The 14,488-nt window shown below is 42.2% G+C and overlaps 1 long non-coding RNA gene across 1 annotated transcript; it reads left to right on the top strand.

Moving 5' to 3' along the window:
• Positions 1-758: 758 nt before the first annotated feature.
• LOC147829189 (uncharacterized) lies at positions 759-13,574 on the top strand. The gene is made up of 3 exons (XR_015449448.1): positions 759-2,129; positions 8,942-9,028; positions 12,922-13,574. It is a non-coding gene; the product is annotated as an uncharacterized LOC147829189 (long non-coding RNA).
• Positions 13,575-14,488: the final 914 nt, after the last annotated feature.

Below are 14,488 nucleotides of genomic sequence, written 5' to 3'. Positions count from 1 at the left end.
CTGAGCATCCAGGCAGGAGGCCTTGTCTCTCTGGCCTCGTACTTGACCATTGGTTCCTAGCCTGCACTGGTAAGGCGAGTGCTGAGACTGTGCCCTGAGACAAACTGAGCCAGGCAGGAGGCAGGGGCATTAACAGGTGCAGTCACGAGTGTCTGCCTAGCACAAAGGACTGTGAACACCGATGGCTCTGAAGATGGGTGGTGATGTCCCTGCACCAGTGGGTGCTGAAATGAACACGTGATGGCCATGGATTCATCTCTCGGAAGTTTGATGCCAACTATGAAAGTGCATGGCCCCGGCACTGCTGAGCCTCACCCTTAGGTCAGGGCTCAGTCTCTGCAGCTGGAAATGGAGTTGCTGGGACGCTGAGAGGGAAGGACAGTATCTGAGGACTCTGATGGCTGCTGTTCCTGAGTCCAGCGAGGTAACATGAGAGCAGACTCTCCCTGCGTGAAAACACACACTCCTGGCCCTTGGTGTGCACGCAGATGGCTCCGAGTGGCAGGGTCTCTGCCAGCCAGCGATTCCTCTCCAGGATGAGCTCCAGGTCCATTCCTGAGCATCAGGTAGGCGGGTGTCAGCACACTTCAGCACCTGCCTAGCAATAGCTGAGCAGGATTTCCCACTGAGAAGCCAGAGTTCAGCCTCAGGCACAGGGAGGTGGCAGGAGGGGTGAGGGGCATCAGCACAGGAGTTGCTCTGGAGCTAACGTGTAACAGCACGCTGCTGCTCCCAGAGGCACTGAAAGGCTCATAGATCTGCTCTGAGAAGCAGGGTAGAAGTGATACTCGGATATTTCTGTCTTCCTTAAGAACTGGAAAGAATAGCACTGCCCCTTTACAGAGACATCTGAGCAAAGGAAAATCAGCTCCAATAAAGAAGACCCAGTAGCTTGATGTCAGAGGAAGGAGCGGACTTCTCTGTCACCACTGTCGCCCCGGAAACCTGTGCAGGGAGGAGTGGCCTCCAGGTTGGGGAGTCACCAGGCTGAGGTATGGCCCAGCAGGTGTGCACCTGGGAGCCAGCTGGGGCTGCTGCCACCCAGCCAGGAGCGGGCTGGTGGTGCTGGGATGAGCCCCAGTCACCCCGGCCCCAGGTGGCAGCGAGTGAAGCCCTGGATCACTCACCGCATGCGTTTGTGCAGGGATCTAAAATAGGACGACGCTGGGAGACAGGAAGTGGGACACAGCAGGGCTGGTGTCTGAACTTTCTCTGGCTTTGCTCTTCCTCATGTCCCTGTGTTAGGGCAAACACTAGAAGCCAGGAAAGAACCAGAGTGGGAAGGTCCCCAAACACCTAGAAATTACATCCAACTTTAACGAATCCATGGGGCAAAGATGATACTGCAAGGAAAAGCAGAGCACATCTTACTCAATTAAATCATTAAAATAAACACTGTTTATGGAGATATTTACATGTTATGTCAGAAAGAGGAATGGCATCAAATTAACAGTCTGGCTTCCAGCTTGATAAATCAAAAAAAGGAGAGTAAATCTAAAGCAAACAAAAGGAAGAAAGACCAAAAGATAAATACAACTTGAACAACAGCAGGTTTTTCTCAAGCTGAAGACTGGTTCTCGAAGTGCACAGGCCCGGGGCCACACCCACCGGACAGAGTTCTTCTAAGCCCCTCGCGTGCCTTCTAAATATCCCTCGAGTGCAGTCGGCACACACTTCCCATTTTTCACATTGATTTCCGGATCTTTAGAGGAAGAACTAAAGTGGATGTCAACAAAGCGGCCTTCTAGGCTCCCTCCCTGTGTGAGGAAATAAACCCCAGTTGTGCTGCACAGAGGACTGAATGAGTAAAACTTCAGGACCTTTCCTCCCAGTAGCCCGGGCCCGGGGGAGACCTAGCAGGGCGGAGCGACACAGGTCCGGCGTGGGGTCCTGCAGGGCCCCGCAGGAGGCAGGGCCAGCGCTGTCTGCTCCCCAAGGAGGAAAACATCCTGTATCCAGAGTTCCGCTCTTTCTGCTCCTCTTCCTCAGACCAACCCTATGGAAGGCCAGCGGAAATAGAATTGCTCAACCGTGTTCAGGACGCGTCCTAAATTCCGCCACACAGAAAGAAGTAGGCGCTCTTGCAACTCATCTGTTAAAGTTTCTCTCATCTGTTTTCATTTGCTAAGGTAAATGTTATTTTCTTCTAAATTACATTTTAATGGCTACTGCTACATATTCATTAGTACGAGTATTGTTATTGTATCCGTCATACTTGCTGAGGTCATTTTAGTAACAATGTTTTTATGTGTTATTTTGTGCTTTAAAAAAAAATCTATCAAAACACAGGAACAATAAATACTGACATTTTGCTCCTTGCTTCTGATCAGCAAAAATAAGCTTAATATTTTTGTCTTGTACTATACACCAAATCTCCCCGCACAATTTATTTAGAGCAATGTTGAATGAAAGTGATAGGATGCTTCTCTCGTTCTTGATTTCAAAGACAATATTTTAACACTTTTATTCATTATGTGTGACACTGTAGTCTTAATCTTGATACATCTCCTCAGACTTTGACGACTCATGTCCACACTTTATGCTTGATGTATCATATATTTCTCAAAATAAGAGATTTTCCAAAGTACCTTTTTAGTTCTATCATTTTTTATTCATTTATTTTAAAGCCATGTACTTGAAAACTTGATTTATGTTCATAGTGGAAGCTCATATATTTTCATTTTTCTTCCATTTATGGTCGCACATTTATTCATTCTAACTTTTGTCTTTACTTTATACATTTTTGTTTTGATTTTTAAAAACTAAAGACCATTACGTTTGCATTCCTCTTTTTTGATATTCTTTGCACAGGTGACAGCAAAAATTACTGCACCTAAATGTCAAAACCTAAAGTCAAATGTGTCTTTAACACCAACAATAAAGCAACATGCTTACTTTCTCTCCAAACTATGCCTCCCAGTTATCAGCAGTTATTTACCATCATCCTCTTGGCATCCTTTGTGTTTAACCCACGGGTTGCTTGGTTATTGGCTCGTGTGCTTAGAGATTTTGCATCTTGTGGTTGCTTTTACTTTTCCTTACCACTTCCTTTTCTTCCCAGAAGTTTTTTCTAGTATATCTTTTCTTTATAGGTTAACATTAGTGTGAATGTATTGATAAACTCTTTTTTCCTTATCTAAAAGTATGGTGATACTTGAGTGCAAGTTAGTTGTATAATCAGTTAGAAGGCTGGTCATTTTCTCTAAACACTTTGGCTGTCATTTTGGGTTTTGTGGACTGTGACCTTTAATTGTGATGTGTCAACTCGAGTGGGTGAAGAAACAGTGCACTCTTAAAGCTCACTTCTGGGGCTGTCTCTGTGGCATCCAGAGATGACTGGCAGGTAGCCCAGCAAATTGAAGAGGAGAGACCCACCCTAGTTGTGGATGGCACCAACCAATAGGCTTGTGGCCTGGATGGAATACAAGGAAAGAAGGAAGTCGGCAGATTTTGAAGAGCTCTGTCCTGGTGTGTGGTGTGTCTTTTCGTGCCGTCCCTGGCATCAGATTCCAGTTTCTTTAGTCTTCCAAGGGAGGCCCACACTGGGGAGCTTCCAGACCTTCGACCTCGAGGTGGAGCTGCATCTGGGCCCCCTCCTGTGAAGGGGCTTCCCCTTTTTGGACTCACCCATTGGATCCTCGGCTCTGCGGTGCTCAGCTGTCCATGGGGGCTCCAGAGTAGATCCCCTGGCGTAATTATGCCTACTTAATTATACGTACATAATTACAGCTACATACTATATTGATTCTGTTCTTCTAGAGAACCCTAACCCAAATGTGAGTTCTGCAGTCACTCAGGAATGTGCATTTATAACTAATTTTCGTTTGTTAAAATTGTAAATATTTTTCATTGGCATGCACATTTTCACTAAAATATGTCTTAAGTACCAATTGGTTTTTATTTGTCCGGACTGAGGTCCGTTGTATTACCTGAACATGAAATTATATGTGCTTTTAACTGGAACAGACTCATATCTTCCAGCTTGATACTTTGTAATGTAAGCAACTCTGCTTTCCACATTCATTCCTGAGTATTTTCTAGAATCTGTTAAAATATACATTAGTTATTCTTACTCTGTCATCCATGACTTTATTCTCATTTAAATTTTTTTCAACTTTGGTCTCTCTCTAATGATTCTAATATATTTTCTTGATCATATATAACTCAATTTTTGTCTGTATCTTCATAAAAGCTCTTCTCAAAAGCTCTTTCCACACCTAAACACTGTTGAGGATCTCAAAAACATTTTTATCTATTTTAATATTTTTAAACTATATTAGAAATTTAAAACTTAGGCTATTTGTTATGTAATTGATATAAAAATATTTAAATAATAATATACATTACTTATTAACATAAATGAAAATATTATCAAAATACATACATTTTGCTAAGTGAATATATTTCCTTGAATAACCATAATTCCAAAATAGAAGAACTTCAGTAAAATGATTATTTTTGCAAATCTCTTTCATTTCTGTTTTAGTGAAGAGAGCCATCTTCTCATAGGTGCTATGACCAAACTTATGCTATATGTCATTTTGTTTGGATTATAAGAAGGCTCACATCAATATTTAAATGGGAAAGATGATAATTTTAACAATACTTTCAGATAACTAGGATTATTCTTTTTCCTACTACACTAAAATTTGACAAATGGCAGGCAGTATCTCAAAGGAGAGCTGCAGTATGAAACGTGAGAACACATTGGTGAACTTTCTACCCTGTCACATTAGAAAACATCAGTCCATTTTGCATGTATTTTATCTGTTCCTGATTTTGCTAGGTCATAGCTGATCGTGTGAAAAACTTTAGTTCACTGTAGGATGCACCCATTGCCAGTGGTGACACATTTCAAAAACAGTGAGTGAACAATGGCATTTGTAACCAGCACCACTGAGCTCATCAGACAGGACTCTTAGGACTGCAAGGCTGTTGAGGTCACAGCAGCGAAGAAGTTACCCCAAATCCCAGTCTTATCACTGCCAATGAGTACTGTCTGCTCTTGTCTCTGATACATTACGTTCATGTCTGCCACTCAGCAAAGTCTGAAGAGCCACAGTTCAGCTCAGTAATTACTGCAACTAAAAAGTCTGGTTCCAGGGAAAACACAGCTTGTCCAGCTAGCAGCTCAATCAGGCTGGGTCTTCCCCTTGACACAACTCTTATAGCTACACATGCTCAGTGAGTGCTTCATACATAGCCCTGCAATTACAGAAAATACCGAGAAGGTATACACCCAAGGGTAGATGTACAGGGACACATTTTATGCCTCCTTTCAGGACATTTTAAATGTCTTTTTATTTTTCTTTTCATTTTTTAAATGCAAATACGTGCTGATAAAAATTACAGCTTTCACCATGGTTTGCTGCCACTTGTTTGTTATACAAAGATTCCAGCTATTTCACCTCTCCTTGCTTTTGCAAATGGCACTATGAGAGAAAACTCTCCTCACCTTTTATTCTTACTATAAAAATAGCTTTGAGCTCTTCAAACACCTGAAGATATCTCAATGTTCCCCAACTTCTATAAAAAGGTTTTAAGACTTGCATGATATGGATAATAATTATCCAGTGGTTTAACTTATCCAGTGAGTTTTATGAATGCATGTTTATCTTGAAAATCAGTTTCTCATTTCTTCAAATTGTTATCTTATTTTACATTGTTATTTATTATCTGCTTTCACTAGTATCTTTCACATTCTGTGTTCCACAGCTGTAGTACACAACTATTTGAAGGTGTTAGCCTGTGCTTTTTCATCTGCCCCTCCTTATGCACTGTACCGTTTACTCCTCAGGTGTGTGCTTTTTCTGTGCATTGAGTTCCGAGCATCTGAACTCTGTGTGGGAGTGTTTAAGGTGCCCGTGTTCAAGGCTGTCCAGTGGAAAGGACTGGTTCCCTCTGCTGGGTTGATCCTCATCAGTATGACCCCAGTCTGTCTCGCAGGCAACAGGGCATTTGCTCCCCTGTGGCATTGGGGCTGGGGTTGTGTGGGTGCCAGGAAGTCACTCAAAGTCTCAGGGGGGAGCTGTCTGTGGCCCCTGTGCTCTTGGCCAGGTTTGGGGGTGACAGCCGTGTCTGTCTTTCTTCTACTCTCTGTGCCTCACGCGGGAGAACGTCCCTTCTGACCGGGCTCTCTGCAGTGTCATCTTCCTTCTGCTTCTTAGCAAGGGTGTGTGCAGTTGTTGCTCCTCCTCCTGGATGCACTTCCAGCTTCCTGAGTGCTGCTGTGCTCCTGCCATGATTGCTGGTCCTTCTCCAATATCTGTTCTTTACATACCCATGCACTGATTTGCACAAGTATACACACCTCTTCGGATCTCAGGACCCACAGGGCATACTGCAAGCTTTTAAATTCTAAAATTTCTTTCTTAGCCAGAGCTGATTTCTTGGCTGATTTCTTAGTTTATATATTCATTTACTTATCTGATGCTAACACTTGCAGATTTTCTGCACAACTCAAATTTACTATGGACCCCAAAGTTGATTTACTCTGTTCAAGCATAAGCAACCTTTCAGTATATCACATCTTATGCAGGCAGCATTATGGACACACGTTTTAGAACATGCTCAGGAGACAAGCACACATGGGCTGCTGCCTAACATGCTCACGGGGACCCTGAGGGCAGGGCTCGATCTCACTGTGACTCCCTCTATCCCTATTGTCTGTTTTGATTTTTTAAATTAATTATTCTCTTATTTTCCTATAGTGAGAGATTATACATATATCCTCAAAAGTATAGATTATTTATTTGGGCGCTTTATGAAAATGGCATATCACACTCAGTGTATTTTAGGGTTTCATTTAGAGTTTTATTTACAGGGTTTTTCATGTTATTAGCACACTGCCACTTCATTATTTTACACATATATACTATTGCACTATGTGAATATATTGCTACTTATTTGCAAACTGTCTTGTCAATGGATACTTTGCTTCTTTCAGACATTCTTCATAGTACAAGCATGCTGTAAGATGTCTCAGGTGCAGGCTTGGGAATGTTTTGTGCTTGGTAATTGGATAAGTTTTCTAAGAACTTGCCCGAGGCTGTTCCTATGAGAAATTTTCTAGTGAATATGTGAGAACTTCTATACATACATAGAATTAGAAGAGTGTTGTAGGTAATACACATTTTCTACTTTAAAGATAATATTAAAATATTTCCATCAAACAGCTTATGTAAATTCTGGTTGTTCCACATGCTTGCAGACTTACTTAGTTAAACATCTTTATTTTGACAATCTAAGAGACATAAAAGTAATTAAAGTCATTGTGTTCAGTTCTCTAATTCTTTATACAGGTGGACAGTTCTGGTGACTGTTTTTATTCCTCTGGTAAGAGCATCTGTTTGCATTTTTACTGTAACCTATTTTATTACTTGTGTATTTTAAAACTTGATCTAGTAATATTTCATGTACCAAGGTACTTATTGTTTGATGTGACATTTGTTGCAGATATAATCTCTAGCTTGACTTCACACATATTTCAGTTAGCCTCTGTGGCTCATGTAAGAGCACACACACACAAGCACACACACGTGGACACGTATCCACCCACAATGGTAAACATGAGACTGCTTTATGTAGAGTCCTTTCAGCTGTCTTAGTCAGACCATTCCTAATCCATCTGCCCTAGACCCCACAGTCCTGGAGCCAGGACTCATCCCTACGCTCAGTGCAGAGCCCTCGTGACAGAGGAGGCAGTTCAGGTCCCACTGACCGACGCGGGGCGGGCGGGCACTGACCAGGATACAAACTGCTCGGTGAGAACAGCAATCCCTGGCTTAGTGGGTCATTAACTGAGAATGTTTCTATGTGTAAGATATCAGACTAAGAGCTTCAGAACAATAAAACAGATATACAAAGTACGGCTGTCTACCCTGAGGTATTTTCATAAACACAAATTCCTTCCGCTTCAAAACCGGGCCTATAATCCCTTTATTTAGTCTGCTTTGAGAAGCAGACTGTCCTTCCCAGTATTACTTTTTAATACCTAGAGATGCCTTTCAGCAGTCTCAGAATTTGCTTCACTGTGTGGTATTTATCACGAAAAATAACCTTAATGCAGCTTGAATTATTTAAAGTACCTGCATTTAACTGCAGTGAGCATTAGTGAAATTCACTGTGTGTTCTGACTGCATGAACCGAAGATGGTGGGCGTTGGAAAATTGTAGAACACAAAACTTTGACGTTACTATCTTAATTTATAATAATTGAGATATGGATGATGTATCAGTGCCGTGGAACAAAAAACTAAGTTTATTCTTTTAAACGCAGAAGAGCTCTTTTTTATTTCTTTTAAAAAGCTCATCCATGTCTCTTATCTGGAATTGAGCTCTGGTATGGACAGAGGGGGAGCCTGGGATGGCACCAGCCCCATGGGAGAGGGCAGAGTCAGGGACCAGTGGGGCAGGAGGGCAGAAGGGCTCCCAGGGGACCCAGGGCTCCCCACTGGGACGTTCTGCTCCATAGCTCACCACCATGTACAGTCATAGTTCCCCAATCTAAATTACATGCATACATGAAGACTCTAAAAAGGGACATGCTGTGAAGTAATTCATTTTGTCATTTTATAAGTAACACACTATGGTGATTGCATTCATTACAAGGCCAATTCAAGCACATAAATATTCCATAATTTTGCAGTATAAGGATATGATACAGCAATTTAAGTCAATTTTTATGTTTTCATTCTGGTAACTGTTCATCCAGATATTCATGAAGAGTTTTGAGGAAGTAGTTATATAATAACATGATAAAATAGTTTTATATAGATATAAATATGTAATAGCATGATAAATATTTGAGTATAGTTTTAATTTATTTGCTTCAAAAGAGTTATTCAAAAGAAATAAGGTAAAAGATTCTGTGTGTTTAGAAAGCAGATTATTTTCCCTAAACCTAGCATTTGTTTTACGTCTAAAAATAATTTATTTTTCAGCTGACAGTGGCGCATACCTGTCATCCTAGCATTCGTGAGGCTGAGCCAGGAGGATCACTAAAGTTTGAAGCCAACCTGGGTGCCCTGGTGAGTTCAAGGTCAGCGTGAACTACATAAGGAGAGTCTGTCTCAAAAAACCAAGAAACAACAACAAAACACCAAAATTGTTTCTTAGTCATTTTTAAGGAATGGGGGGGAAATTTGTCACAAGAGCCAAGATAGTTTCCCTGCAAAAGAGCTGAGGAAATTGTTATGTACTTGACACACAGCTATAATATGCTAAATCATGCATGATGTGAACTACACAATTTTTAGCACATATAATTATATATATACTTATGTAGTTTTGTGTATATGCAACTATATAGAATAAATATTAGATACATAGCTTCCTTTACTTCTCTTAATTTTTATCTGTATTTTAAATTTTATTCTCCCCCCACTTTCTGTCCTTCACTTTCTTCTCCCCCTTTCTTTGCCCCTGAGAAATAGAAAAGGACAAATGGACAATTCTGCAAATCGAAGTGCAGGGGTCACAGTTTCCTTGGCCGGGTTAGGATCCAAGTATTTCCAGAAACCTGCAACTTAGAGGCGGAAAGGCTTAGGGTTTGGGCACAGTTTAGAACCTGAGGTCAGAGAGGCACAGGGGAGGAGGAGAGTTGCTGGCAGAGAGAGGGAGGGAGAGGGAGAGAGAAAGAGAGAGAGAGAGAGAGACACGGGGCTGGGGGGTGAACCCTCCCACCAGTGACCTGCTTCCAACCAAACCCCTCCTAACCACAAGTCAGCTGTGAGCTCATCATGGGGATCCACTGACCAGAGTCACCCCTGGATCCTAGCAGCCCCAAAGCCCCACCTGGAGCTCACTCCAAGGCTTTGGGTGTGGCCCAGAGAGGAACCACAGGGAGCACCCTGAGATTTTCTGTCACAAGCTACCTTCCGGCCTCTCCAGGGAGTGCAGGCAAAGGGAACTGGGACCCAGGGGGGACCTAGGATGGGCCTCTGCTGCTGCTGCTTCTGACTGGCCGGGGCGTGGCGGGGGAGCAGACCCACTGTGAGGTGTTCCAGGCAGTCTCGTGCTATGTGGATTCTGGCCTCCAGGATGCAGAGTTGCGTGGCCAGGTGACATCCAGTGTGGGTGATTGACTGGTCGCTCTGGGGTCACACTGGGAAAATTAAAAGAACTAGGAGTGTGATTGTAGAGCTCAGCTGCCCTCTGGGTGGCACTGGCCGGGCCCTGCAGACCCAGGCTGACAGGGACATCGGTGCCCTCACTGGACTCCTCCCGCTGCCCCTGCACACAGAGCTTCCTGCGAGTAGAGAAACTCAATTTTCAGATTTTTTCCGCAGCTCTAAAGAAAAATGTTTCTGAGATAGAAAAATGTACATAGCTAGCAAAATTATATAAAGATGAGAGGTGCTGCTGATGGAGTGGAAAATAAATTCGGGACTGAGCCAGTCAGTTTGATTCAAGGCCTAGTGGGACATGGAGGCAGAACTGAGGTAAGGCCGGGCTCCCCTGACGGTCCAGTGAGTGGTGGAGGATGGTGGCCCCGGGGTAGGAAGGAGCAGCCCTGCAGCGCCCTCACATTGGGGTGGGGTGCGGATCCGGTGTGTGGTGGCTGGGAACGAAGAGGCTCCGGCTCTGGCACTGCCAGGCCCCTAAATTACAGCACACAGGTGTGGACAGTGCTAGGCTTAACGCTGACAGCAGATGGGCCCCCCCAACGAGATTGTGTGTTTATGTAGCATAGCTTTATTAGTTGAGAGAACTCCTCTTTGTACACAAAATATGCTGCAGAGCAGTGTGCTGTGTTACGCCCCAGAAGCCTCCTCCTATGTCTGGTGCTTCCACCGAGTCCTGATTGGTCAGCAGGCCACATGCAAGGACCGACCTGGACCCTGTGGATTTGAGTGAGTTGCCCCAGTAGATGTGCACAGCAAGGAGACCACCCAGAGGTGCATTTCTCAGAGTGCCGGTCCTTAGGCGACATGTGACCATAATTAACTTGTACCTGCACAAGTGACTGTTAATTTCTTCCCTACAAGCTAGATTGAGTGAATGGTTAACTCAATCCTCTAACAATCCTGGACCATACCTTCACCACCGAGAGAAATTTTCTTTCTAGGTACATGCATTCACATAGAACATGGAACATGTATATAACATGGACACAACATGTGCATTACATGTAACATGCATGTACGAATTGCGAACACATGCATAAGTTCTGTGTGTAGGGTGTGTGTGACGTAGTGAGCCTACTGGTTGGCTAGGGCTACCTTAATCAAATGCAGTGCAGCTAGCTGATGTTTACATGACAGAAGTTTGCTGCCTCGGTCCTGGACACCAGAAGTCCTAAGGAGGCTGTGCAGAGCTGTTCTTCCTGACTTCCTTGAGGAAGGTGCCTCTCTTCCCTTGCCTGGCATGTCCCAGTGTCACATGGCATGTGACCACAGAGGGACACTTTTATTTGTCTGTAGCACAGGGGATTTGTTATTCAAGACACAGATAACATTCATTCCCTCATTTAATGACTACTTAAATAGAGATGATAGTAGTTCATAGCATCCAGCTAAATAATAAAAACAGGAGAAAAGAGCTCAGGGTATACATCCTGCAATCTCCATCTGTGAAGGCGAACAAAAGAGGCTCCGGATGCTTTCCGCTTACCAGATGTTTGACCCGGACTACTTACCCTCTCTGCATCTCAATTTCCTTTTTTGTAAAATGCAGACAATAAAAACTTTCATGGTATTGTTATAGGGATTAAGATTATCAAATACAGATGTTTATAATAATAACCAATACATTTTAAGCGTCCAATCAGGATTGTTTATTAACCACAGTTACAAGAATACCTGGAAAAAAGGAGTTACCAAAGTGATTCCTAATATTTTTAAAGAAACCTGGAATTAAGACATAAATATTGGATTTCTACAACATGTTTTATTTTACTGCTCTTTGCTCCCAAATATGGTTGCTAAACTTGTCTAGTACACAACCACATATGTGCAGTTATGCAATGGCACCTTGTAAGTAAGGAGCTAATTCTCCACTTAGGAAGAACAGGAAATTCATTTTATGCTTAAATGCATGCGGAATGCCACTCAAGACTCTCAGAATCACACCAGGGCTTTCTAATTTGTGGCTGAAGAATCAATGAGGAATCCATGGAGATGGATGAAGTCACATGTGCATGTAGCTTTCAATCCCATTTAGAGCATTTCTGTAAGTAGGTAGTGAGATGTGACTCCTTCGAATTTGGTGTTTTACATACACTAAAGTCTCTTCCAGTCATGTGGGAACATGTAGGGAGGAAATGCATGTGTAAATGTATAAGGTGATAAAATTACTGATAATTTAGGAGCAAACATAATGTAAGTGGGAAAATAGGAAATGTGTTATTAGAGGGCCTATTGTGAATTTCAAAACACCAAATAAGAACTTAGATGGTTCACAGTCCAGTCCATTTTACACTCTACTTTCTTTCCAACGGAACAGTGTGGTACATTTCTACACTGAAATTCATCTTTCCTTTTTCTGTATTGTCAAAATCGAGAGCAACACTTACAGTTGAGCCCTCACAGATCACCTACAGAGACCTGCACAATAATAAACCACTGCCCGAATCCAGGCTTAATCAAGACAGAAAGCAACTCTGGAAGCCTTTACTCCTTATCTTCCTTATGTATGCAGCACAAACCTTTTCAGATTCCCCATCTCACATTCATTTTCCGCAAGTCAATGTGAATTTCTTTTCTCTCTGCTGTTTAGAAGCTGGAGGTATTTGAACATCAAGTATGCTTCAACTTGTATAAAGCTCCATGCACAAAGTAACACGCAGCTTGGGGATGAAACCTTTCAGATATCACTAATTTTACCTTGATTTCGTCTTTATCCAAATAAAAATGAATATAGGGACTAATGTGGAAAGAGAGCAAAAATAATATCTTAGTTCGTGTCACTTTTTCTTTGAAAGGGAGAATTGCATAAACATCTGAGGAAAACAGGAGCCAGAGAGGCAGAATTTACAGTGCTCAGAGAGGACCCTGGGTCCAAAGGCACCCGCTGGGTGGGACCAGTAATTACAGTCTCCTTGTGGCCTCATCAGAGCTGAAGAAATTCTTTCAACCAATGCTTCAAAGCTTCAGGCTATTCGATTATGATGAGTGTTGAAGTGCATGCTACAAAGAGCTCGGAGACAAGACTCATTTGCCATGCAGGATCACTGAGGCAGGAGGTCGATGGTTAGCATTGCTCCACCCCCTTGGGCCAGCTGGATACAGTTCACGGCCTCCATCAAAATATTCAGCACTCTGCTCTTCTCCCTATGTCCTTGCCCTGTGTGCATTAAATTTAATTTTGAAGCCTGAAAACAATGGTTGTATTTTTAAACTGAAAATGCTATTATACAATTTTGAGTGTTTTAAAAATAAAGTAAAATTGTTTTGTTCTTTTGTGATCCTTATCTCATTATCTTTATTATAATACTATATAAACCAAAGTAACTTTCTGAGAACAATTCATTATAAAATGATGAATAATGTTAATTGGGAGAATGTATTTTTAACAGTCTGAAAGAAGATATTATAATATGAAATATCAACTATTTTTCCTATTTGCTCATTTTAGATACCCAGAAAATTACTGCTCAATGTTTAATAAAGATCAAGTAAAACAATAAATGTAGAATCAGAGAAAATTATGTTTCAGAATTGTTTTTCCAAAGGTAACAAGGAAGTGGCAAAACGTGTGTTACTCAACTATTTTGCAGACTTCAGTATCAAATACTACACAGTTGTGTTGTAATTAAAAATCAACCTTGCCTTGTTTTCTCCAAGTTTTCGCAGATAAGGCAACACTGTAATATTTTGACAAAATCTATTTCGATTTACTTGGAGAGTAGAGTCTATAAATGCAGCAAAGCTATGTAAAATTACCAATGACACTGAAAAGAAAGAAGGAGTGACTGGCTGTGATTCAACGTGACTCACAATGAGATTAAACAATAACATATTTGAAGCATAAGTACAACTTGGTGAAAGTCGTACTACAAGAATGTCAACTTGATGGCATAATAGTTATCTGTGCATAAATACAGTTTCTGAGAGCTACGGGACCAGGCTTAATGACCTCAGAATCCAAATTAAAGTGCCCAGACTGCCTGGAGCCTCGAATTTAAGTCCTGTCACCCAACCCTTTCTCTTCCTGAAGCAGACAAACCAGGTCGGGAGAGTGGAGAGCCAGCGCTTTGCGTGGGCGAGGATCTTTCAAAAAGGCACCTTCAAGTCACGGCCTGAGTCTGCTTCAGGGCCATGGCAGATCACTCTGTTACGGCCCAGTACAGCTCTGTATCCGCCACAGTCATGGGACCACACCAGAACGCCAGGTGGGGCAACACACATCTGATCCCATACGGTGTTTCTAATGCTGTAATATTTTCATTTCTTTTATTGACATTGGAGGTTTTCAAAAAACATAACAAAAAAAGAAGTAACTTTGTGCAATCATCAAGAAAATGACCTTTGATAGTAAGACACTTACAA

This window comes from Heterocephalus glaber, unplaced genomic scaffold (assembly GCF_053883595.1).
Source record: "Heterocephalus glaber isolate CG9 unplaced genomic scaffold, H.glaber_assembly_v1.0 deba00000678, whole genome shotgun sequence".
In the NCBI taxonomy this organism is placed as follows: Eukaryota; Metazoa; Chordata; class Mammalia; order Rodentia; family Bathyergidae; genus Heterocephalus; species Heterocephalus glaber.
The sequence above is the reverse complement of the archived record's forward strand: the minus strand, read 5'-3'. Positions and strand labels throughout refer to the sequence as shown.